Consider the following 25,572-nt stretch of genomic DNA (forward strand, 5'->3'; position numbering starts at 1 on the left):
TCTTCTTTGGAACAGCAGACTTCGCCTCCCACTCCAGACAGGTTTCTGTGCTAATCTTAATTTGGGAATAATCAGTACAAATTGGATTTCTGTTCAGCACCTCCTACACCTCTCTATTAATTCCAGTACATTAACAAATACCAAAATATTCATGTAAAAATATTTCTCCCTTCAGAGAACATTGTTCCTTGTTCCGTGTTCCTCTGTTTAATGCCATCTGATCAGAGTTGACTATAGATTTAATTATTGTTTTACTGAAACCTGACATCTCTCTGTCAGACATGTAGGGAAAAGAGCTCAGATTGGGGACTAGAGGGGAGATGGCTGTGGATGATGGTGGAGTACAGACGAACATGTAACCTCCTTCTCCGTACACTTCGTAAGAAACAGACAGAGGAGGCACACCGGCAGAGGATCAAGGGGTCATGTTCAAGTAAGGCAAGGACTGAAACCTCTGACCACAAATGTGAAAGGCGTCATCAGAGATGGAAGTTTCTAGAACTCAGAGCAGGGGCTTTCTCCACAGCTGAGAAGCAGCATGTCTGCCATACATCTCACTCTGAAACCTGTATTTCGAGGGAACAGGTGCAGATAGGTGGGTGAGAAGCCTGAGAGAAAGGTGTGGAATGGCCCTTCTAGGTGTGGAAGGGCCCTTCCTAAACAGGGGAGATTTTTGTCCTCCAACAAACGCTTGGCAATGTTTGGAGACATTCTTGGTTGTCACAACCAGGGGTGGGGATGGGGGAGTGCTAATGGTACTTAGTGGGTAGAAGCCAGGGATGCTGTGAAATATCCTACAGTGCACAGGACAGCCCCACCGCAAGGAATCATCCAGCCCCAAAAGTCAATAGTGCCGAGGTTGAGATCCTGCTATAGTCATAAGAGCTCTTATTTTCCTTCTAGGGATAAACTGTATTCACTGGGTGTGGAGGAACTATTTTGTTTTTCTCTGACCATATTCTTTGTGTTTACTGGTTACTTGGACAGTATATATCAGCTCAGTGAAAACCCAGCAGTATGCTGTCTACAAAAAAACTCATCTAAAAGAGCAATTCAGATCAGTAAAATGCAAACAAAAGGAAAATGCATACAAATGCATATCAGGAAAATGCAAACAAAAGCAGAAGTATATTAACATCAATAAAAATGTAAGATAAAAAGAAACACAAAAGGGGGAATTTCATACAGATAAAATTTACGGTTTCCAACGAAATCCTTAAATACTAAGTAAAATAACATCAATGTAAACTTTTTAGAAGTTGTAAAAAAAAAAGGGAAATGAATAGATACAAAATAATAAGAGGAGGGCTTCCCTGGTGTCAGAGTGGATAAGAATCTGCCTGCCAATGCAGGGGACATGGGTTCAATCCCTGGTCTGGGAAGATCCCACATGCTGCAGAGCAACTAAGCCCATATGTCACAACTACTGAGCCTGTGCTCTAGAGCCCACGTGCCACAACTACTGAAGCCCATGCGCCTAGAGCCTGTGCTCCGCAACAAGAGAAGCCACTGCAATGAGAAGCCCTCTTACCGCAACTAGAGAAAGCCCACGTGCTGCAACGAAGACCCAACACAGCCCCCAAATTAATAATAATAATAATAAAAATAATAAGAGATGTTACATTAGTTCATGGTGGTTTTATGGTAGATAGATGTATATCACTTGGTTCATGGTAGACCTCCCCCCACATAATAGACATAAACAATGAAACGAACACTACACCCAAAACACAGACAATTCATCTCTTTTGCAAGGACCTATGGAACATTTATTTTAAAATCACATTTTAAAAATATGATTAATATTAATATGACATACATCAGCCAGTTTCAAAAAAATGGAAGGGCTTCCCTGATGGCGCAGTGGTTGAGAATCTGCCTGCTAGTGCAGGGGACGCGGGTTCGAGCCCTGGTCTGGGAGGATCCCGCGTGCCGCGGAGCAACTAAGCCCGTGAGCCATGATTACTGAGCCTGCGCGTCTGGAGCCTGTGCTCCGCAGCAAGAGAGGCCACGATGGTGAGAGGCCCGCGCATCACGATGAGGAGTGGCCCCCGCTTGCCGCAACTGGAGAGGGCCCTAGCACAGAGACGAAGACTCAACATAGCAATCAGTCAATTAATCAATCAATCAATAAATAAATCTTTAAAAAAAAAAAAAGACTGTGCTAAAAAAAAAAAAGGAAAATATCATATTTTTCCATCAACAATCAAATAGATCATATTCCCTGATCCCAGTGTAATCAAACTATAAAGGCAAAACATAAACAAAAAGCCTAACTCTGCTTATGTCTTAATCTCTTCCTTAAACGCCTCTGTCAGAGAGGAGACCAAAGCTGAAATTCTGAAGCAGTCCTGCTCCATACGGTAGCTACTAGCCCCACGTAGCTATTGAAACGTGGCGCTTGACACGTGGCTGGTCTGAATTGCTGTGAGTGTGAACACACTGGATTTCCAAGACTTAACGTGAAAAAAGAATGTAAAATATCTCATTCATGTATTGATACTTTTATTGATTACATGTTTCAATGATAATATTTGGGGTATACTGGGTTAAATAATAAATATTATTAAAATAATTTCACCTGTTTCTTCTTTCTACTTTTTTTTTTCCTATTTATTTATTTATTTATTTATTTATTTATCTATTTTTGGCTGTGTTGGGTCTTCGGTTCGCGCGAGGGCCTTCTCCAGTTGCGGCAAGTGGGGGCCACTCTTCATCGCGGTGCGGGGACCGCTCTTCATCGCGGTGCGCGGGCCCCTCTCCATCGCGGCCCCTCCCGTCGCGGGGCACAGGCTCCAGACGCGCAGGCTCAGCAATTGTGGCTCACGGGCCCAGCCGCTCCGCGGCATGTGGGATCTTCCCAGACCAGGGCTCGAACCCGTGTCCCCTGCATTAGCAGGCAGATTCTCAACCACTGCGCCACCAGGGAAGCCCCTTTCTACTTTTTAAATGTGGATACCGTACACTGTAAAATGACAGATGATGTCACATTATATTTCTATTGGTAGTTCTGCTCTAGAATATCCACAAAAATAAAATGTGATGACACAATAAACACTACATATTAAACACTATAGAATGTAGCTAAAGCAGTGTTTGGAAAAAATTACTAGCTTACATAGCTATACTACTAAATAAGAAAGAATGAAATGAAATAAAATTAAGCAATTAATATAAGAATTTAGAAAACATAATTAAAGTAACCTAAGGAAAGTAGAGGGAAGACACTAATGAAGAGAAAAGCAGCAAGCAATTTAGAAGACAAAAAAAATGATACAGAGATTCAAGAACATAAATTGAAGATTTGCTGAAAAAATTATAAAATATGATAACCACTGCCTTACCTATTTTTTCTTTTAAGTGGAGAAAACTCAAACAAAATTTGAATTAAGAAAAAAAGAACTTAGATTTTAAAAAATGATAGAGTACTTTGCACAACCTCTGTGGTTAAATATTAGAAAATCTAGATAAAATGCATAATTTTCTAAAAAATTATGTCATCAAAATTTAATAAAGAGGAGTCAGACCATGGAAGAAATTGGGAAAGGGACCTAAGACCTACCCCTTTCAACCATCCCACCCTCGCAAGGATGAGGCTGGTTTCGTAGGTGAATTCCATCTGTACGGAAAATATAAGGAGTTATGATGACAGATTAAAGGTTCTAAGGTGGGGATGTACGTATATGTATAGCTGATTCACTTTGTTATACAGCAGAAACTAACACACCATTGTAAAGCAATTATACTCCAATAAAAATGTTAAAAAAAAATAAAGGTTCTAAGGCACAGAACTCAATTGATAAAATCATAATAAAGCTACTCTCTTTAAAAGTACTAAGTCCCTAGGTTTCACAGGTAACTTCTTCCAAACCTTTGAGAAACAGATAACCACAGTGCTACTGAAACTGCCTCCAGAGACAGGAGAATCTCACCCAAAACTTTACCAAAGCCTGAAACAAAAAGGAGAAAGAAAAAAGAAAAACATCTACAGATCAAACTCAGTTATGACAACCAATGCAAAAATCCTTAATAAAATATCAGCAAAGAGAAGCAGAAGACACTAAAAGAAAGATACATGAAGAGAGAGAAAATTTAAGAATGTAAGGATGGTTTAATATTAGAAAATTTTATGCTAAAGAATGCATTGCTATCGTGCAACCTTCATTTCAGTTTTTATTTATTTATTTACTTATTTAAAATCTTAACCTTTTTTTATTTTTATGCAGAAGTTATTAGGACCACTTAAAAAATAATTTGTTTATTTGACTGTGCCAGGTCTTGGTTGCAGCATGCGGGATCTTTAGTTGTGACATGCGAACTCTTAGTTGTGGCATGTGGGATCTAGTTCCCTAACCAGGGATCAAACCCAGGTCCCCTGCACTGGGAGCGTGGAGTCTTAGACCCTGGACCACCACGGAAGTCCCTCAGTTTTTTTTTAAATTAACAAAATAAATACTAATGGATATTTCCTTAACATTATAAAATATAATCCTCCATCCAAAACGCTAGCACAACTTAATGTGAAAAGCCAGAAACATTCCCGTTAAAGTCAGAAACAAGAATTCCCACTATCATATATGAGAAAGACATAAGAGGTACAAAACTTAGAAAGGAAGAGGCATCTGGTTATAAAGTTTATGCCAAAAATCAAACCTTTACTATATTACAAATAATAACCAGTTAGAAAATCTAAGGGAAGAAAAGATGCCATTTACAATAGAAACATAAAAATACTTAAGAACAAATGTACTAATCAATGTTAGTACAGTCCTAACCTTATATAGTACAGTGTAGTCCTAACCCTATGCTAAAAACTTTAAATTCCTGTTAAAAGCTACACAAATTAGTAAGCGAAAAACCTCCCTTGTTTTTCTTTGGAAGACTATTCAGTAGGATAGTTTTAATTCCTGAATTTAATCTCTAAATTCAGTGTGTTTCCAGCCCAATTACCAATAGAATTTTGTTCGGAATTTGATCTATTAAAGCTAAATTTCATCTCGTAAAATAAACACATGAATGGAGGCAGAGAAAGATCTGAAAAAGAATAACAAATATGACTATGATACTATCAGGTATATCAAACCTTTGTTTAAGGCCACAGACATTTCAGAGTAGGAATAGACCAAGAAATCAATGTAAGAGAGTCAAAAAATAAATTCAAGCACGTATGGGAAATGAGTACTTGACTAAAATGGCATCATTAAATTTATCAGCACGGATGGGGCATTCAATAAACTGCATTGGGAAAACTTATTAGTTATCTGAAGGAAAAAAATGATTTATTACTGTTACTGAGTCCAAGCTCCCTCCGCTCGCCGCGTGAAAGGCCAATGAATCCGAGACGAGGTGTTGAGGCAAAGGAATATGACTTTATTCAGAAAGCCGGAAGACCGAGAAGATGGCAGACTAGTGTCTCTAAATAACCGTCTTCTCAGGGCCTGGATGCCAGTTTCTTTTATAGAACAGAGAGGGGGAGAAGGTGAGGAAGTAAAGTAAAAAGACCATTAAGTCTTGCAAATATCCCCTGGAATGGCCAGCCTCGGGGAGAGGATGTGTTAATTTCTTCTTTATTGCAGCCCTCCACAGGTGGACAGGGTCCGGATGTTCCCCTGAACAAAGGCACTTTGGTTTAACATTCAGGCCGAGGGGCAGGGTTCCCCGAGGCAGGCCATTATGTATAAACAGTATCCTTTTAGTGAACAAAAGCAACGGGAGTAAAAGAAACAGATCTAACATGTAGCCAGATTTTGTTCTTCCCTGTAACATACCTTATTCTTCACATGCAAAGAAATTCCATATGGATCCAAGAGTTATATATAAAAATGGATCCATAAAAGCTAAAGTAGGGCTTCCCTGGTGGCGCAGTGGTTGAGAGTTTGCCTGCCAATGCAGGGGACACGGGTTCGTGCCCTGGTCTGGGAGGATCCCGCATGCCGCGGAGCAACTGGGCCCGTGAGCCGCAATTGCTGAGCCTGCGCGTCTGGAGCCTGTGCTCCGCAACAGGAGAGGCCGCGATGGTGAGAGGCCCGCGCACCGCGATGAAGAGTGGCCCCCGCTTGCCACAACTGGAGAAAGCCCTCGCACAGAAACGAAGACCCAACACAGCCATAAATAAATAAAAATAAAAATTATTGAAAAAAAAAAAAAAGCTAAAGTAAAAGAATGATTACAGAATTGTCTGTATAACTCTATGCACACAAATTTTAAAACTTGGATTAAAACAAAGGTAAAAAAACTCCAAAAACCCAAAGGTGAATTTACCAGGTGAATCCCAAAGGCTAAATTAAGCTCAGGTAGGTGGCCACGTGGGAAGTGTGTGCCAGGACAAGTCTGGCCCCCTAAATGCCCTTCCTTCCACCGTCTTTTGTCAAATCTGTCCACTCCTCCAGCTGGGCCCCTGAAGCAGAAATGCAAATAATAAACATTAGGCCCAAAGTAGGCAATATTATTATTCAAAAGACACCTTGAAAAAGACAAACAAACCAGCTGTCAAAAAGGACTAGAAATAAAGAGGTCAGAAAAATGAGTGATTACCGATGAATGCTCAGGATGCTAGATGAATATCAGGCACCATCAGTTAGAAAATCCACAGCTAAGGAGAGCCCATTCACAATAACAAAATATAGTAACTACTTTGGAATAAACTCAATGCAGGATGTTTGTGACCTGGTAGAGAAAACCATAATACGTGTGATTCCTGCAGGAGAGCAGAAGGAGAATAGCATTTTCCTGGCAAGCAGGAGTAATATTGTGAAGATACTGACCTTCCTCCTGTGTAGGTCGTGTATGGTCCAATTACTGATACAACGAATCTGGCTTTGTCGCAGCTCTCCTACATTTGCAAGCATCCTTCAAAGTTTCTTCTGTGCAGCTGACCAGGCTACCAGCATGCTTGAGATCTCAGAAATAAGCAGAGGTAGCCTTTGAGTAAAGCTATGCTTGTTTAATCCAGTGGCTCTCAATTTCAAGCATTCAGTTATGGGGAGGCTTGTTAAAAAAACAGATTGCTGGGCTCCACACCCAGATTCAATTCTTGGGGTGAGGCCCAAGAATTTACATTTCTATCAAGTTCCCAGGGGCTGCTGGTAGGGAGCCCTCCGCCCGGAAATCCACTGGGTTAGTCAAATGCCTTAGAGGTCAATGTAATGGGAAACTAGTAAAGCAGGTCTAGACTCCGAGGTTCTTAGGATTTCCCTTGAACTTGCCCATCACTGGACTAATTTCCAGCCTCATCCCCATGCCTTTCAATGCGAGGCAGGCCTGGCAAGGGGTCATAATTGGGTACCAAATGGCTGTCATTTACTGTCTTCTTCCTATCGGTGGGGAAGGGTCGGAGGGGCAAGCAAGGAACAGGGTTGGCTGTGTGTGTGTGTGTATGTATGTGTATATATGTACATGTGTATGTCCATGTATGTATATGTGTATTGTGCATGTGCATGTATGTGTGTATATGTACATGTATGTGTGTATATATGTATATGTGCATGTGTGTGTGTGACCACTTGCGATTTCAAAACTTATGGGATTTAGACACAAGTTCCCCAAAGTGCTAGCCCTCACATCCTCTGTGTACCCAGCAAATCCTCATTTAAAGCTCCAAAACTTCTCTTGGAACCTGCCAAAAGAGTATGGCTGGAAGAATAAATGGCCAAGAAAAATAAATAATTCAGGTGGGGGTGGGAGAGCAGGGGTGGGGAAGATTTATCTGCCTGGTTATAAAAACCTATTTTAGAGCAACTAGTAATAAAAACAGCTGGAGTGCAGCTACAAAGAGAAAACTATATATAAGTTATGCAGAAGAGGGCCAAGAATTAGACCAAATTATATGAGAGACTCATATGTGATGAGTAAGCAATATGGAAGGGAAAGTTCACTTAATAAATCATGTTGGAATACTGAAGATTGAATTTGAAAAAGGAATTAGATTTGTACCTTACCCTATTCACCAACATGAGAGTTAAATATTTAAAACTAAGAAATCACAGAGGAAAAAGTAGCATAGTCAGAATGCACCATTTGCTGTACTTTACAAGTATGGGGCAGGGAGGTGAAGGAAATAGCACTTGCTGAGTGCCTACTGTATGCCACACATGTATTACCTTATCCCATTAGGACTCTCAGCAACCCTGTGAGACAGGGATTACCCTCAACTTTCAGATAAGGAAACTGAGGCACAGAGAAACCAGTTACTTTCTCAAATGGGGAGCAATCAGAAGCGCCTCACTCTGTCTGACTCCATGCCCTGTACTGCCCAGCTGCTGCCCACCAGCCGAAGGGGCCCAAGGGAGATGGGGTGCCTAGTTCAGTGCCAGCCCATTCCTACATGGACCTGGGATGGTAGAAAGTGAAACAAGTCAGAACCAAGGTTCAGGACAAGGCAGAGCTGATGAGTTTGGCCAGGAGAACAGGGGCGGTAAGTGCATTCCAGGGGCCACCTGCCTGGAGTTGGGAAGCAGGATGAGTGGCTGGGTCCCAGGAAAGGTTGGGATGTTTAATGTGGTGACCCTGGGGCACACAACAGCTGCAATTTGTGGTCCATCCATACTCCTTCCTTCTACCAGACATAACCTTAACTCCCCTTCCTAGGGGCCTGGAGAAGCCACGTGGTATCATGAAAGAGCAGGTGCATGAGGGGTCAAGAAAACTTGGGTTTAATTGTGCTTTGTCGCTTTCTAGGTGTATGGCCTCTATCCAGTAACCTAACCCCTCTGAGCCTTAGTTTCCTAATTCTCACATCAGGGTGCCCACCTCACGGAATTCGTGTGGGGATTAAATCGACAAGTCAGGTAAAGTGTTAAGCATAATAAATGGTGCAGAGTAGGTACTCAATCGATATTTATTGAATAAGCGAATTTATACATTTGCTTAACATGTGTATTTATTCATTAGCTCTGAAGAAAACTTGAAGCCCAGGGAAAGGAGGTTTATCCAGCTAGTTCTGCTAGGAAGACAAGAATTTCACATCTTTCATCAGTTGTAGTTGAAGCATTCTAATTTGGGAAACTGGGTCAAGCCTTATCACTGAGCGTTAATTATAAGTTGTGATTCTAGCAACCTGTGGAAAGATGAGAGAATGGTCCAGCGCCTGCATTTCCCACAGCAACAAATGTGCCTCCGATGACACTTCCATAATCGCCACCCCTTCCAATTGCATGCATCTTGGCAGCTTACAAAGAAGTGCTCACACCCAGGGTGACAGAAACCCGCCTTCAAGGAAGGTCATGTCATCCCATTTTGTGGATGAGGAGATTAAGGCTCTAGGAGGTGCAGGGACCTGCTCAGTGGTTGGCAGCAGAGCTGGAGCTGGAATCCCTGGATGTGCATGAACTGATCATCACTACGGCACAGGCTTGGTTACCTTGTTACAGGCTTAAAGCGTGATGCTACACAGTGTCCTGCTTGCTTGCATCTGCCTCTGCCTCCCCTGAGGCCCTCATGTGGATCTGAGGTTCTGAGGATCCCATCTGTACATCTTACCCCATCCCCATTCCAGAGCCAATTTGGAAGGAGACAGAAGGAGTGCAGCAGCCTCAATCCTGCAGACTTATGAGGCCATAGGAACTTTGCAGCCCAGGATCTGGCAGCACAGCCTGGATGCTGGAACCCATGCTGGAGCTGCAGAGATCTGGCCAGAGAACTTGCGTCAAGTCCTGCCCAGGGCTAGGGGTGATGATGTTTGCCTGGAGCGACAGGCTGTTACACAGGTGAGGAAGAACCTGCTATTTATTAATCACCTCTACGTGCCAGGCTCACACATTATCAATAATTCCCACAGCATCTTGTGATACTATCATCGTCGTAGTGCTGATGGAACAGTACCTTGGAGAGTGACATCTTATGCAGCATCTCGAAGTTGGTAGTTGTCTAAGATTCAAACCCAGCTCTGTTTACTATGATCCCATGCCTTTCTCATCAAGGCCCCTGTCACAAGTTGGACTCTGATATCCTCTATGCTTTCTGGAGAGAAATGAGTCATAGTCTTTGATTACGACTGCCACTGGGAAGGTAGGAGTTAAACGTAATGCTCTGTTTGGATCCAGTAACTGAATCCTACTCAACTGTTGGGTTCCTGTAGAGCCTGTGCAGATGGAACAAAGCCTCCCTCCTGCATCCTGCACATGCGTAGGAGGGTAAGATCAACAGGCAGAACCAGACTGGAGTCTGGAGCACCAGTAGCCATAAAGACGTCTGTGGGGACCCCACATGGGACCCAGCACCTGCTACCTCCAGAGACAGGGAGGTCTTGCTCCCTGAACGCTTTCCCAGCCTGCCTCTTACTCTTCCTCCCTGGGGCAAAGGGGAGAGTCTGATACACCTGATGAGATTGGAGAAAGAGCCTGAGATTGCGCCTACCAGCCCCTCCCAAGGGTTCTCCCCTTTGACCCCCCTGCACACGAGCACCTGTTTCCCCCCTGGTCCACCCCTCCATGCTGCTGACCATGGCGGGCTCTGCCCTGGCTGGGATGTGCCCGTAGTTTGAAGTGGGTAAGCCCAATTCAGAGGAAAGTATTGGGAAACCAGACTGGCTGCAGAGTCAAGATGCTTTTCCAGGTGAGCTTTCGCAGCTACTGATCTGGCTCTTTGAGGCCTCCTTTGTCATACTGCTGGGGACCCACGGCGGGGAAAGGGCTGGATTGATTTCCAGATCTTTGTGGTTAGTGATAAGCCCTGAAATTCCATTGTGAGAAATGTGTGAGGAGGAGAGAACGAACCAGAGGTGGCACACAGGCAAACATTCACATCCTGCAGTAGTTCCTGCCCCTGAGATAGGGTGCTGCTGTTCACCTGCCCCCAAACTCCGCACTGTTTCACCAAACGCGTCCAGGGGTGTCTGGTGGTCCCAATTCAAGCTCCATCCACGCGTCCAGACTCATCTCTCAGGTGCTCAGACCCACTTGGCCAGCACTAGCACTGTACCCAGAATACCCCTGCTCAGTTCCTGCATCAGTGGCTTGCTCCCCGCTGGCAATGCCAAGGTTAAACAATAGAATCTGGAAGGAGCTGTGGAGGTCACCTTGCTCAGCCCTCCTTCTGGAGAAGGGGCCATCGGAACTTGGCTTTCAGGTCTTGCTGCTGGGAGCAACCTCTCCTGTAACTTGGCATTTCTGTTTCTTTTAAATTTTTATATATTTTTTAGACAACAAGACATCTGCCTTCTTGCTACTTATGTCTGGTACAGGTGCCTTCTTTGCCACCTACACACATTGCAGGCAGCCCTCCCTGGGCACTTCAACCTTCTGATCCCTTGTGCCATAGGAATTAGACGGTGTTTTATCATCAAGCAGGCATGAAACAAGCACTGCTAGCTTCCTTTCTCTGCTCTCCTGGATGCCTTTAGAACACGTGGTTCTAAGCTCCTTGAGGCTGAGGCTGCACTCGAGCCTGGCCCACAGGAGGTGCCCAGGAAACCTGTGAATTGTCCGGGCCCAGCAGACATGTCAGATGGGATTGCTCGGTGGGCCATGCACAGTCTTGTTTGTTCATCGCCCACCGAGGGTCTTCTATGGGTCAGCCCAGCCCTGAACTTGCTCACCGCCTAAAGGTGGAAACTGACACGCACAGAGAAAACCACAACACAGTGTGACGCCCGCTAGGAGGCGTACTGGGGATGCGGAAGCCGGGAAGGCTGAGCAGGAACAGCCAGGTGGTGGGGGCAGGAAAGGCAAGCAGCAGGGAGCACGGGCCGGAGAGCTCCGGCTTCCCACCCTCCATGGCCTCAAACGTGGCCTTTAATCTAACATCAGGCAGACAGTCACAGAGATACACTGACGGTGCTGAAGGAAGAAGACCACCATACGCCTGTGAACTGCTGCTTTATACTTACGGTGACCAGCTTGTCCTGGTTTGCCCAGGCCTTTCCTGATTTTAGCACTGACAGCCCTGCTTCCTGGGAAACCCCTTAGCCCTGGCAGACCCGGAGAGATGGGCTGGAAGGGCAGCCTGAATGATTATATTCCATAAACCCTTTCATTAACTTCTTTTTGTTTCATTTTTAACTATTTTATATTGGAGTACAGTTGATTAATAATGTTGTTAGCTTAGGTGTACCAGGAAGTGATTCAGTTATACATATACATGTATCTTTTCTTTTTCAAATTCTTTTCCCAATTAGTTGTTACAGAATATTGAGCAGAGTTCCCTGTGCTATGCAGTAGGTCCTTGTTGGTTATCCGTTCTAAATATAGCAGTGTGTACATGTCAATCCCATACTCCCTAACTATCCCTCCCCACAACCCTTCCCCCCTGGTAACCATACGTTTGTTCTCTAAGTCTGTGAGTCTGTTTCTGTTTTGTAAATAAGTTCATTTGCATCATTTACTTTTTTTTTAAGATTCTCATTATCCTCTGACTGGCACAATTACATTGCATTATAAGGTCTTTGTGACAAAGGCATTAGTGAATTAGTTGTAAACATTGAAAATACACTGCCATTTTGGAAACCCTGGATGGGGATTTCTTTATATTTTAAACATACCTAGCTCTCCCCTCCCCAGGCCTCAAAGGGCTCTGGCAGCAGCGGAAGACGTGCTGTGAGAGACAGCATGGTGGATTTGGGGGCCTGCGAGGAGGGAGAATGTCCGGGGCACAGGGGATATGCCTTTGTGCAGGCCGGGTTGTGGAGGTGAGACTGGAGGGGGGCAGAGGTCACAGGCTCCCGGGGCCGGGCCAAGGTCTCAATCTCACAGCCTTGGGGAGCCCAGAATGCTGTCACACAGAGGAGTGTCACAGTTAGGTCGGAAAGTTTACACAGGTGGAGTTTTGGAGAATTGATTTCAGTGGGTGTTGTAGAGGCCACGATGAGAGGCGGAAGACCATTCTGGGTGCTGTTGTCATTATGCAAGTGAGTTTCATAGAGGTGGAGAGAAATGGACAGGACAGTGATCTGAGGGTGAATGCCTGGCAGGAGGAGGTGACTCACTTGTGCTCTGGCTACAATGACAGCCACCAAGACAGGGACTTAAGGAGGAAAATAGCTTCAGGGGTAGACACTGCGTTTGGTTTTGGATGTGTTGTTTGGGCCCTGGGACCACCAAGTAGAGACATCTCTTGGGCAGAGGGATAAAAATGTCTGAACCTTTGGAGAGAAAGGTAGGCTGGAGATAAAGATTTGGCTTTCATTCACCTTCTAAGTCCAAGGTGATTGAACTGGGTGAGTTACTGATGGTGAAACTGAGTCCCCCTAAAACTGAGTTCCCCTAAAGCTGAGTTCCCTTACCGAGTTTATGATTAATCTCTCTACCCAAAACTTTATTCCTTTTCTTGTCCCTTCTAACCTCAATCCTGTGCTAACTGAACAGTCAGATGACTACCATTGCTGTTGTCAATAACATTGTAAATGTACTAAAATTACTGTTATAGATCACATCATTAACGTACAAACTCAGATTGTTTCTCCAGGGCAAGATGAGCTAACGGACCCCCAGCCATGAACCTGGTCAGAGAATCACAAACCAGAGATACCTTGACTCCCAAAACTATGATTAAGCAATGTCCCAAGATATGAGTAACCCCAGCTTCTTTGTTCTTCCCCTTTAAAAAAAAAACCCCTAACTCAAAGACCAAGTGGGAGTGGTCTGAGGCTTGTCTTCCACTCCCTTGCTTGGCACCCTGCAATAAACACTGTCTTTTCCTTCACCACAACCTGGTGTCAACAAATTGCCTTTGCTGCCCGGGGCCCGCCGCGCCGGGCCAGCAGACCCCATTTGGTTCAGAAACAATGGAGGATGTGAGTGAAAAGGCAAGAGGCCCCAGCCCAGCAGGGGAGAGGATGGTTGATTCTCTATTTCCTAGAGGAAGGGCTGTGATGGTTGACAGGCTTGAACAGGGCAGCAGCCTTTGCTGGTGTCTTCAACATGCTTGAGCACAGTCGGATCCCTGGGAGCCATCTGGAAAGTCTGTCTTTTCTGGTGCGACCCAGTTCTAGATAAGATGACACTAATAATACCCATTCACTCCTCTGGACTGTGAGGAGCCAGGAGCTAAGGCGTGCACTGGGCTCATCATGCAAATAACCTGTCCTGCGGCACAGACAGGGCTGGCCATCCTTCACTCCCTCCTCTCCTCTCCCAGGATTCTGGAATGGTCTGCAGCTGCCCACACACAGCCCTTGCCTTCTTCCTCCAGGTATCTGAAGGCCTCCTGGACATGAGCGTCTCTTGAAAAACAACGATCTTCATTGCCAGAATCGTTTTAGAACAATTCTGGCTCTGAGAATGCTCAGATAAAGTCAATTTCTCTTTCTCAATAAGAAAAACGAGGAAAGAGAAAGCATTGCACGGGGCGGGTGGGCTGGGGGTGGACTCAGGAGATGGATGCTGTCCAACTAAGCACAAGTCTCTCTCTGAATTTCTGTGAAATGTGGGTGTCGAGCTGGATAAGCTGTCAAGACCCGGCCCAGACGTGCCGGGCATATGATTCTAGCCAACCTATACGAATCAGGGCTTGCTAGTGCATGCGTCAGAAATATTAAAATATGGCTCAAAACAAGGAGCTAAAAATGGTAATTTTCAAGGTCTTATGTATTTATTCAATAAGTCTGTATGAAACACCCACTGAAAGTCAGGCACCGTGGTAGCTGCAGGTGAGGTAAAGGGGAGCAAAGGTGCTCCAGGGGCGCCCATAAGAGTCTAGTGGAAGGCACGTGACTGGGGCAGTAGCTGCACAGTGTGAGGGGTGCGTGGGGGGAGAGGGAGGCAGGGAGGTCGGAGAGGAGGCTATTCCAATAGTTTCTGCTCCCTCCCTCCACGCTCTGACAACGTTCCCGCGGTATGTGCCTGGTCCACCTCTATCTCCATAGGAAAAATCTCGGGAGCGCCCAGAGGATGTGGTGCACCCCACACTTTGTAAGGAGCACCCCGTGCTGGGAGGGAATGCGCTCATCCCTCCAGACCGCCGACGGGAGCTTTCCCAGTGTCAGTGCGCATTGACGCCTCAACTTGTGCCTGAACTATTTTTAACTGGCTGTCGCCATGGCAGCGTGAGAACCGCTGGGAAAGACGTGGCCTTTCTGACAGCAGTCAAGATGCTGGCTGCCCTCTCATCTCACTTAATCCCCTGCGCGCCAGAGCCGAGATAATCTACATTAAATCCCCGCCTTCCATTGGCAGAGCCGGAGCCCAGACACCACTCTGTGCTTCCTCATCTGCAAAGCAGGGATTTTAATACAACAAAACCAAAAACCAACAAAACACCTCCCTTTGTGGGTCTGTTGTGGGAATCAAATTAAGTCGTTAATGCATGAATGCACTCTGCATGGCCCCTGTTAGTTTCTTTCTTTTTATTTTTTTTAAAGATGTTTTGATGTGGACCATTTTCAAAGTCTTTATTGAATTTGTTACAATATTTCTTCTGTTTTACGTGTTGGTTTTTTGGCCCCGAGGCATGTGGGATCTTAGTTCACCGACCAGGGATCGAGCCTGTACCTCCTACACCGGAAGGCAAAGTCTTAACCACTGGACCACCAGGGAAGTCCCGGCCCATGTCAGCTTCTGTCACCCAGGTCTTAATGGCAACACCAATCTCCCCACCCCCTTCTGCCCTTCATCTCTGCTTTATGGGCTGATGCCTGTGAGCCTTCTACAGGTTTCCACGAAGTCTGCAAACATAGGCAGTATCATTTCTTTCTTGACAGACTGGTGATGTCCTTGACATTCTGCACATTTGCCCATGTTACCAGACTTTCCAGACCCCCAGCAGGACCAGGTCAAGGGCCTGCCTCTCCCTGGCAGAGGTGGGAGCTGATGCAGACAGGGAGCTCTCTCTGCCACTTGCCTCTTTGCAGTTACATACCTGTATCCCTGCCTTGTCTTTACACCTTGAGGGCCGGGACTGTGTGTCTTTTCAGCTTGTACCCCAGCACCCAGCACCAGGCCCTGAGGACAGGTAGACACTTGATTAGTATTTATTGAATGAAGGAAGGAAGGAAGGAATACAAGGGCCAATGGAGAGTGCAAGTGTGACATTGTGGTTTATAATAAGAAATATATATTTGGGACTTCCCTGGTGGTGCAGTGGTTAAGAATCTGCCTGCCAATGCAGGGGACATGGGTTTGATCCCTGGTCTGGCAAGATCCCACATGCCGTGGAGCAACTAAGCCCGTGTGCCACAACTACTGAGTCCATGCACCACAACTACTGAAGCCTGCACACCTAGAGCCCGTGAGCCACAACTACTGAGCCTGAGTGCCACAACTGCTGAAGCCCGTGTGCCACAACTACTGAGCTTGTGCTCCAGAGCCCGCGAATCACAACTACTGAGCCTGCATGCTGCAACTACTGAAGCCCGCGCGCCTAGAGCCCGAGCTCCGCAACAAGAGAAGCCACCACAATGAGAAGTCGGCGCACCGCAACAAAGAGTAGCCCCAGCTCGCGGCAACTAGGGAAAGCCCATGTGCAGCAACAAAGACCCAAGGCAGCCAAAAATAAATAAAATTTAAAAAAAAGAGAAATATATATTTAGTCTTCCCATTTCTGGAACAGCTCCTAAAATCTTTGGAATTTCCTAAGGGCTGAGCATGGTCAAAGTGTCTTTTGTTATGTAAGTGAGCTGACTTTTGAAATGCCCCTAGGTCACCTATGGTTGCGTGCTGGTCATCAGAGGAACTGACCATGGGATGAGAGGGGTGGAACAGTTCCACCCCTCTGAACTCTGGGGAGAGGAGAGGGGCTGGAGATTGAGTTCAGTCACCAATGGCCGATGATGTAATCCATCACGGCCATGTAACAACGCCTCCTCCGTGAAAACACAAAAGGATGGGATTTGGAGAGCTTCTGGGTTGGTGAACATGTGGAGGTGCTGGGAGCTCTGTGCCTTTTCCCTGTACCTTGCCCTCTGCATGTCTTCCATCTGGCTGTTTCCGAGTTATATCCTTTTATTATAAACCAACAATCTAGTAAATAAAATGTTTAAGCTCTATGATGCCTGCAGCCAGGGAGAGGTCAGCTGGCAGGAAGTGATGTCTTTCTGGAGAAAAGCTGCCATGGAGGGGAAGGAGTGGCTCCTGGGAGCACAGGCTGGGACAGTGGTCACCTGCATGTTGTCATGGAGAGCCAGATGGCCTGGAAGCCTGACCTCAGGGCCCTGAGCCCTGGGGAGGCTGTTGATCTGGTCTTGGTTCTGCAAAGAGCCTGAGAAACATGCCCTTGATGGAGGGAAGGAGCATATCAGGAGGGAATGCATCTTGATTCCTCCTCTGGGGGGTCTTGGGGAAAACTGGAGGGACCTTCTGATTGGAGAGGTGAAGACCCTATGTCAGGGTCCCCTCAGGTCACAGTAGTTTTGCTTGAGACAGGAGATAGCAATCCCCAGGAAAAATGCTCCGGGCTTTTGCAGAACATTAAAGAGATTTAAGCAGTAGTTGGAACTTTCAGGAAAACCAAGGAGACAACCTGTGGGTTCTGTCTGTATGGCCGAGAGACTGACTCACCCATTCATCCTTTGCCCGCCCTCCCTCCCCCCAAGGTTATCCATGAAGGCTGGACTTGAACAACGGGGGTCTGACCTATGTCGTCATCCTAGTCTCTTCCCCAGGCTGGTTTTAAAAAATAACTTCTATTTTTTCTTAGAACACAAGTAATTGACACTCTGTAGGAGATTTAGAAATGCAGAAAAGAACGAAGAAAAAGAACCAGCTATAATCCAATTGCTCAGAGATAATCACTCTTCATATTATGGTATCTAATCTTTTCTGCATGAATATGTATTATACATGCACATACATACATGTATGCACATTTATTTATAGAATTGCGTATTTACGCAATGTGTAATTCTTTTTAGAAAAAAGATGTCAAACCGTGTTTGAGAGCTTAGACTCTGGAGCCAGGCCTGGGTTCTAATCCTGGCTCTGTTATGTGCTGCCTGTGTCGTCCTGATTGGAACCTTTCTCAGTTTCCTTATCTGTAAACAGCCACATTGGTTGATGAAAAATAGTATCTCACTGTTGCCTGAATTTGAAGTTTTCTGTTGGTCATTCATGTTTCTTGGAATTGCTCGGTCGTACCCTCTGTCCACAGGAGGGTATGCCTCATGCTTTCATGGTGTGTGAAGGTGCTGTGTGTTCCTGCCAATTCCCAGTTTAGGGCTCTGGACCCCACCCTTAGCCTCCGATTATCCACCATCTTTGCTGTCTCTTCAACTTCTCCCTCCGTGTTGCCTCCTTTCCACCAATCAACACAATCAATTAAAATGTTGATTTCAATAATAAATTCTGGAGAGGGTGTGGAGAAAAGGGAAGCCTCCTACACTGTTGGTGGGAATGTAAATTTGTGGAGCCACTACCAAGGACAGTATGGATGTTCCTTAAAAAACTAAAAATAGAATTACCATATGACCCAGCAATCCCACTCCTGGGCATATATCTGGAGAAAACCATAATCCAAAAAGATACATGCACCCCAGTGTTCATAGCAGCACTATTCACAATAGCCAAGACATGGAAGCAACCTAAATGTCCATGGACAGATGAATGGATAAAGAAGATGTGGTATATATATACAATGGAATACAATTCAGCCATGAAAAAGAATGAAATAATGCCATTTGCAGCAACATGGATGGACCTAGAGATTACCATACTAAGTGAAGTAAGCCAGACAGAGAAAGACAAATATCATATGATATTACTTATATGTGGAATCTAAAATATGATACAGATGAACTTATTTACAAAACAGAAACAGACTCACAGACCTAGAAAACAGACTTACGGTTATCACACGGGAAGGAGGGTAGGGATAAATTAGAAGTTTGGGATTAGCAGGTACAAACTACTGTACATAAAATAGATAAACAACAAGGACCAACTGTATAGCACAGGGAACTATATTCAACATCTTGTAATAACCTATAATGGAAAAGAATCTGAAAAAGAATATATATGTATACCTGAATCACTTTGCTGTACACCAGAAACTAACACAACATTGTAAACCAACTATACATCAATAAAATAAAATTAAAAAGTGTTGATTTTTAAAACATGCTCAAGTCTCTCCCTTTTTAAATAAATAAGCAAAAACTCTTGCTGAATGCTGTGTCAGCCAAACTTCCTTTGCCAGCCAAACTTCCTTTGCCAGCCAAACTTCCTAAGGGTTTTCTATACCCATCATCTCTCTTCCCCATCCCCCTTTCTCAATCTCAGCCTGGTTGCTGCCCCACGGCCCCACCCAGATTGCTTGAGAATGGGCTCCCAGTGGCCTCCTTGTTGCCAGATCCACTAGGCACCTCTGTCTTAATTCTTTCCAGGCCTCTTGCTTTTGGCACTACCTCCTCCTACCTCTTTCCCTTGTCTTCCTGGACCACAAGCTCTCCTGCTTCCCGGGCTCCCTCCCATCTCCTCCCCTCTGCTCATTCTTTGCTGGTCCCCTTTGTAAGTGTCCCTCCTTGAATGTGCTTTTCCTCAGCCTTCCTCCTTGCTTCTTCTCCTCTCTGAGACTCTGATTGAACCCAAACATATCTTCACTACTTTGTAAATGTGGTCAATTCTCAAATCTATACCTCTTAATTCAGACAGCTCTTCTGAGCTCCCATCAATATACCCAACTGGACACTTCCATTAAGACATCCCCTAGAGCCATAAAATCGATGTGTCTCAAATAAAATTAAATATCGTCTCTGTCAATGCAGCCCTCCCCTTTGGTTTCTATCTTTGGAAAGGGTCAGACTCATCTCCCTGTTAAAGTGTCAGTGAGTCATTTCGAAAGAAATCAAAGCAGTGTTACATTAATAGTTGAATTTTGGGAATACAAAGATGGAAGGGTGGCCGGGGCATCTGGGTCTTCTGATGTCACTGAAATCACAGATGCTGCTATGCTTTGTATTCTTGTCCTGTACGAGGCAGACCCTGATGCTTGAGAGACAATCAACACTTATAATTACTAAATGAATGGAAACTCATGGGACCAAGAGGAATCGCTTTTCACAGAGTGCTTTAGCTGGAAGGGCTCTCAAAGATCATCTGGTCCAACTGCCGCCCAGAGAGGAGTCTGGTCCTCCGCACATGTCTAGTGGTGCAGAGAAGTGACCTCAGACCCCTCCCACTTCCCACTGTGATTTCCCGGGGGCCACTAGGCATGGCCATCAAAGATACCCCTGCAATGAGCTGGGAGTCTTGGCCCCAGGTAAGGGCATTTGATCTGATGTTGTTTTCCTTCACCCTCCAGGTCCCTGTCCTTAGGCACCCTTGGAAAGGAGTGGGAACTCCATGTTGCTTACAGAGGATTTTCTTACCTCCGGGCTGGGCTCCCAGGCCCTGAAATCACAGGAAAGCATGGGCAGGTGTAGTTATCAACATCGTATGGAGGGAAATGCTCTCTTTAAAAACATAATTTATTACAGAAATTTGAAGCGTACTAAGAAGAGAGAGAATAGTACAAGAGAATCTCCATGCATCCAGTCCCCAACTTCAACTCAATCCTCTCATACATATAAGTCTCCTTCCCCTCAACACCTTTTTGTTTGGTTTTGTTCAATATCATTTTATTTTATTTAAAAAAAATTTTTTGTCAGTCTTTTTTTAAAAAACTATTGATTGATTGATTGATTGATTGGAGTATAGTTGATTTTTTCTTTTGGCTGCGCCACACGGCATGTGGGATCTTAGTTTCTCGGACTAGGGATGGAACCCGCACCCCCTGCACTGGAAGCTCAGAGTCTCAACCACTAGACTGCCAGGGAAGTCTCAAAGTATAGTTGATTTACAATATCGTGTTAGTTTCAGGTGTACAGCATAGTGATCCAGTTTTTTGTTTTTTTAAATTTTATTTATTTATTTATTTATTTATTTATTTATTTATTTATTTATGGCCGTGTTGGGTCTTCGTTTCTGTGCGAGGGCTTTCTCTAGTTGCGGCGAGCGGGGGCCACTCTTCATTGCCGTATGCGGGCCTCTCACTATCGCGGCCTCTCTTGTTGCGGAGCACAGGCTCCAGACGCGCAGGCTCAGTAGTTGTGGCTCACGGGCCCAGTTGCTCCACGGCATGTGGGATCTTCCCAGACCAGGGCTCGAACCCGTGTCCCCTGCATTGGCAGGCAGATTCTCAACCACTGCGCCACCAGGGAAGCCCGATCCAGTTTTTTTTTTCCTCAATTTTACCCATTTATTATATCTGGCTGTGCTGGGTCTTCGTTTCTGTGCGAGGGCCCTCTCCAGTTGCGGCGAGCGGGGGCCACTCTTCATCGCGGTGCGCGGGCCTCTCACTATCGCGGCCTCTCCCATTGCGGAGCACAGGCTCCAGACGCGCAGGCTCAGCAGTCGTGGCTCACGGACCTAGCCGCTCCGCGGCATGTGGGATCCTCCCAGACCAGGGCTTGAACCCCTGTCCCCTGCATTGGCAGGCAGACTCCCAACCACTGCGCCACCAGGGAAAACCCCCCGATCCAGTTTTATATATAAAACTTTTAAGATTCTTTTCCTTTATAGGTTATTACAAAATATTGAGTATAGTTCCCTGTGCTATATCAAGATCATTTTAAAGCAGGGTTGCTCAAACTTTTTGGTCTCAGGACTCCCTTGCACTTTCAAAAAATATGAAGGACCCTCAAAATTTTTGGTTTATGTGAGTTAAATTTTTGATACTTATGTTAGATAGTAAAACTGAGAAACTTTAAAATATTTACTTATTAATTCATGTAAAAATTATAACACTTATTACATGTGAACATAAATTACATGCTTTTTAAGGAAAAATAACTATACGTAAACCAGTAAGAAGAGTGGCATTGTTTTACATTTTTTACAAGTCTCTCCAATGTCTGGTTAATAGAAGACAACTGGATTCTTAATAGAAGAGAGCTGAATTCTTGTGTTTGCTTCTGCATTTGGTTGATTACAATATGTTGTTTGGTTGAAATACAAGAAGAAAATCTGACCTTGCACAGATACGTAGTTGAAAAATAAAGGCATATTTTCATAGTCTTTTCAGATATTTGTGGATATTCCTCTTTGATACTGTACTGAAACCTGATAAATACTGGTTTCTTAAATGTTAGTTGCACTGTGGAATCTGAAATTACATCAGTGAGCTTCTTGTAACTTGTTACATTAAAATCCATTTTTCTCTCTTACACTTTGACTGGCTTTTTTACTCAGACCTGATTTTGTCTCATCATGCCTTAATTATCTGGAAAATATTAGTTGACTAAGTTATGTAGATTTTCCAAATGTTTTATGACATGTTTCATTACACAATATCAAAAACTTATATTTGTTAATATCATCACCAATTTCATCAGAATGTCTTTACATTCTGGCAAGCTGGCAAACACAACTTTTCTTATACTCTAATTTTCACTTGGAAGTTCAAATTTTTTGACTGGCATCAAATTTCATCCATTATTTTACTTAAAGTGACACCTGACTGTACATTTTGGGGACAATGTCTGCAAGATACCCAATAGAGTCAAGTCTGAATTGACTGTAATTCATCTGTTAGTCAGTTTTGCAAGTAAATATCATGCTCCATGGAAAAAGCAGCTAGTTCAGCTCAAAACTCAAATAAAACCACAAGTATGTTTCCTTGAGACAATTATCCTTTGATATGTAGCAGAAGTGCTTTATGGGTATTTCTTTTTTTTTTTTGGCTGCGCACGTGGCATGTGGGATCTTTTTTTTTTTTTTTTTTGTTTTATTCATTTGTTTTATTTTTTAGATTCCACATAGAAGTGATAATATATAGTATTTGTATTTCTCTGACTGACTTACTTCACTAAGCATAATATCCTCTAGGTCCATCTATGTTACTGCAAATGGCAAAATTTCATTTTTTTTATGGCTGAGTAATATTCCATTATATTCCAACATTCCATTATATATATACCACACCTTCTTTTTTAAAAAATTTTATCAGAGTATAGTTGATTTACAATGTTGTGTTAGTTTCAGGTATACACCATAGTGATTTAGTTATACATATACATATATTCATTCTTTTTCAGATTCATTTCCCATGTAGGTTATTAGAGAATATTGAGTAGAGTTCCCTGTGCTATATAGTAGGTCCTTGTTGGTTATCTATTTTATATATGGTAGTGTGTGTATGTTAATCCTGAGCTCCTAGTTTATCCCTCCCCCCAATGTTTCCCCTTTTATACCACATCTTTATCCATTCATCTGTCGATGGACACTTAGATTGTTTCCATATCTGGGCTATTGTAAATAATGTTACTATGAACATTGGGGTGCATATATCTTTTCAAATTAGTATTTTTGTTTTCTTTGGATATCTACCCAGGAGTGGAATTCTGGATAATATGTAGTTCTGTTTTTAATATTTTGAGGAACCTTCATACTGTTTTCCGTAGTGGTTGTAGCAATTTACATCCCACCAACAGTGAACTAGTGTCCCTGTGTAGTCTGCGTGTACCCAGTGGCTTTGGTGGGAGAGCTGGATCTGAAGTGAGCATGGACTGTGTCTTCCCCCAGGGAGTGCTGCAGCCACCGTCTTGGTGGGAGATAGGGCTGGAGACGGACGGGCCACAGCCAGAGCCAGGTGCAAGCTGGGGCTTCTCCTATGTTCAGTGGCTGCCACCACCCTATTGGGGTGGGGTTGGGGGCTAAGGGGCTGGAGCAGGAGCCTTGAGGGAGTTGGGTTTCTTTTTTTTTTTTTTTCCACACACACACACTGTATTTTATTTTTACAAGAGATAGATAGACTGACACCAAGCATTGTACATGGATGACCACAACAAAAGCAACAATGATTGCAATTACCAAACATGAAACACACTTATACTATGTCATAACATTGACATTCAGTCCAGTAATCCTCCGGCATGTGGGATCTTAATTCCCCGACCAGGGATTGAACCCGGGCCTCCGCAGTGAAAGTGTCAAATCCTAACCACTAGGCCACCAGAGAACTCCTTTATGGATACTTCTTATTTTGTCACATGGCATATATATATATTTTTGTTATGAACATGAAATACCTTTATTGCTCTTATCAGTTAGGAAATTCCAAAGGTTTTAGGGGCTCTGTGCCAGAAACAGAGAGGAAGACCAAATATATGTTTCTTATTATAAATCTCAATATCACAGAACCTGGCACAGGACATGTTTGGGTGAGGACATCACCGCTGAACGGAGACATGGGCTCCTGTGACAGTCCCCGCCCCACTGCTGCCTGGAAATTTCCTTCTGATTTATTGCTTTGTGGCAGAACAGGCTAGAACAGGTGTGTCTGGCCTGTGAGGCCCACCACCAGCCATCTGGTTCTGGGATGCGCTTGTGTCAGGGAAGTGCAGGGGAAAGCCCCAGCAGCAAAGGGCTCAGAGCCCATCCCACCCCACCTGCTGAGTCCCTAGAACCCAGAGCTGCTGTCAGACCACTGGGCAGTAACCCGTGCACCCTATGAGCTCCCCAAGAACGGCTAGCAGAAGGGCTTTACTTTGCTCGTGTGGTTTCCTTTTTTAATATATAACTTCCTCCATCATAAAAAATTAATATAGCTATATCACGTTTGGAACTTGGAGATAAGAAGAAAACATTACCCATAATTCCACGCATAGTACACAGACCCACCCCAGACTCAGCACCCTACACTGCAACCACTCTCTTCCTCGTCCATCTCCCACTGGAGAACCAGGAACGACCGAAGGAGACCAATGTTCGGACAGACAGACAGACAGATAAGTAACAGGTTGATTTCAATCCTCTGACTCAACGTACGCTGCCTTCCAGTCTCTTTCCCCCAACAAGCATGCTTATTCCAGAATTGTCATCACTCTGAAACAAGAAAGTTTGTCATCGGCTCCTGTCACTTCAGATTATATCATAGGCATTTTTCTGGGTTGCTACATACAAAGGGGTTCCCCCCCCCAGTTTCATTGTTTTTTCCAGTAAACCTTTTATTTTGAGATAACTGTAGATTCACATGTGGTTTCCCCTAATAATAATATCTTGCAAAACTACAGAACAATATCAACACCAAAATACTGATATACTTACAGTCAAAATATAGAGGATTTTCATCACCACCAGGATCCCTCATGTTGCCCTTTATAACCACACCCACCTCCCTCCTACCCCATCACACACCTTAATCCTTGCCCCCCACTAATCCGTTTCCATCACTATAATTTTATCATTTTAATAATGTTATATACAATGGATTAGACAGCACATAATCTTTGGGGATAGGTTTTTTTCACTGGAGATCTATTTACTGTATCAATCGTTTCTTTTCTTTGCTGAGTAGTATTCTGTTCAATTCCGTGCAATATACAGTTAAACTATTTACCCACTGATGAACATCTGAGTTCACATGGTATATTTAAAAAGACATATTCTAAAAGTTCAAGATTTAAGAGAATTAACAGTTTTTATTGCTTCAAACAGTACATTCTTAAGTGAAATTGGCTTTTAAAAAAATTGTCACTATGTGGCAGTAAAGAATACATTGACTAGGTCAGTTTGGTGCCACTCTCTTGATATGTACTTTAGCAGCTTTACCCACCATTGCTTTTGCACCATTGGTGCAAATGTCAGTCAAAGCAGTGGAAAAGATAAATAACATCTTAATATTGTTACAAAAGTAGGCTGATTCTGCACACCCCTGAATGAGTCTCAGGGA

Source organism: Balaenoptera acutorostrata, chromosome 3 (genome assembly GCF_949987535.1).
Source record: "Balaenoptera acutorostrata chromosome 3, mBalAcu1.1, whole genome shotgun sequence".
NCBI classification, from domain to species: Eukaryota; Metazoa; Chordata; class Mammalia; order Artiodactyla; family Balaenopteridae; genus Balaenoptera; species Balaenoptera acutorostrata.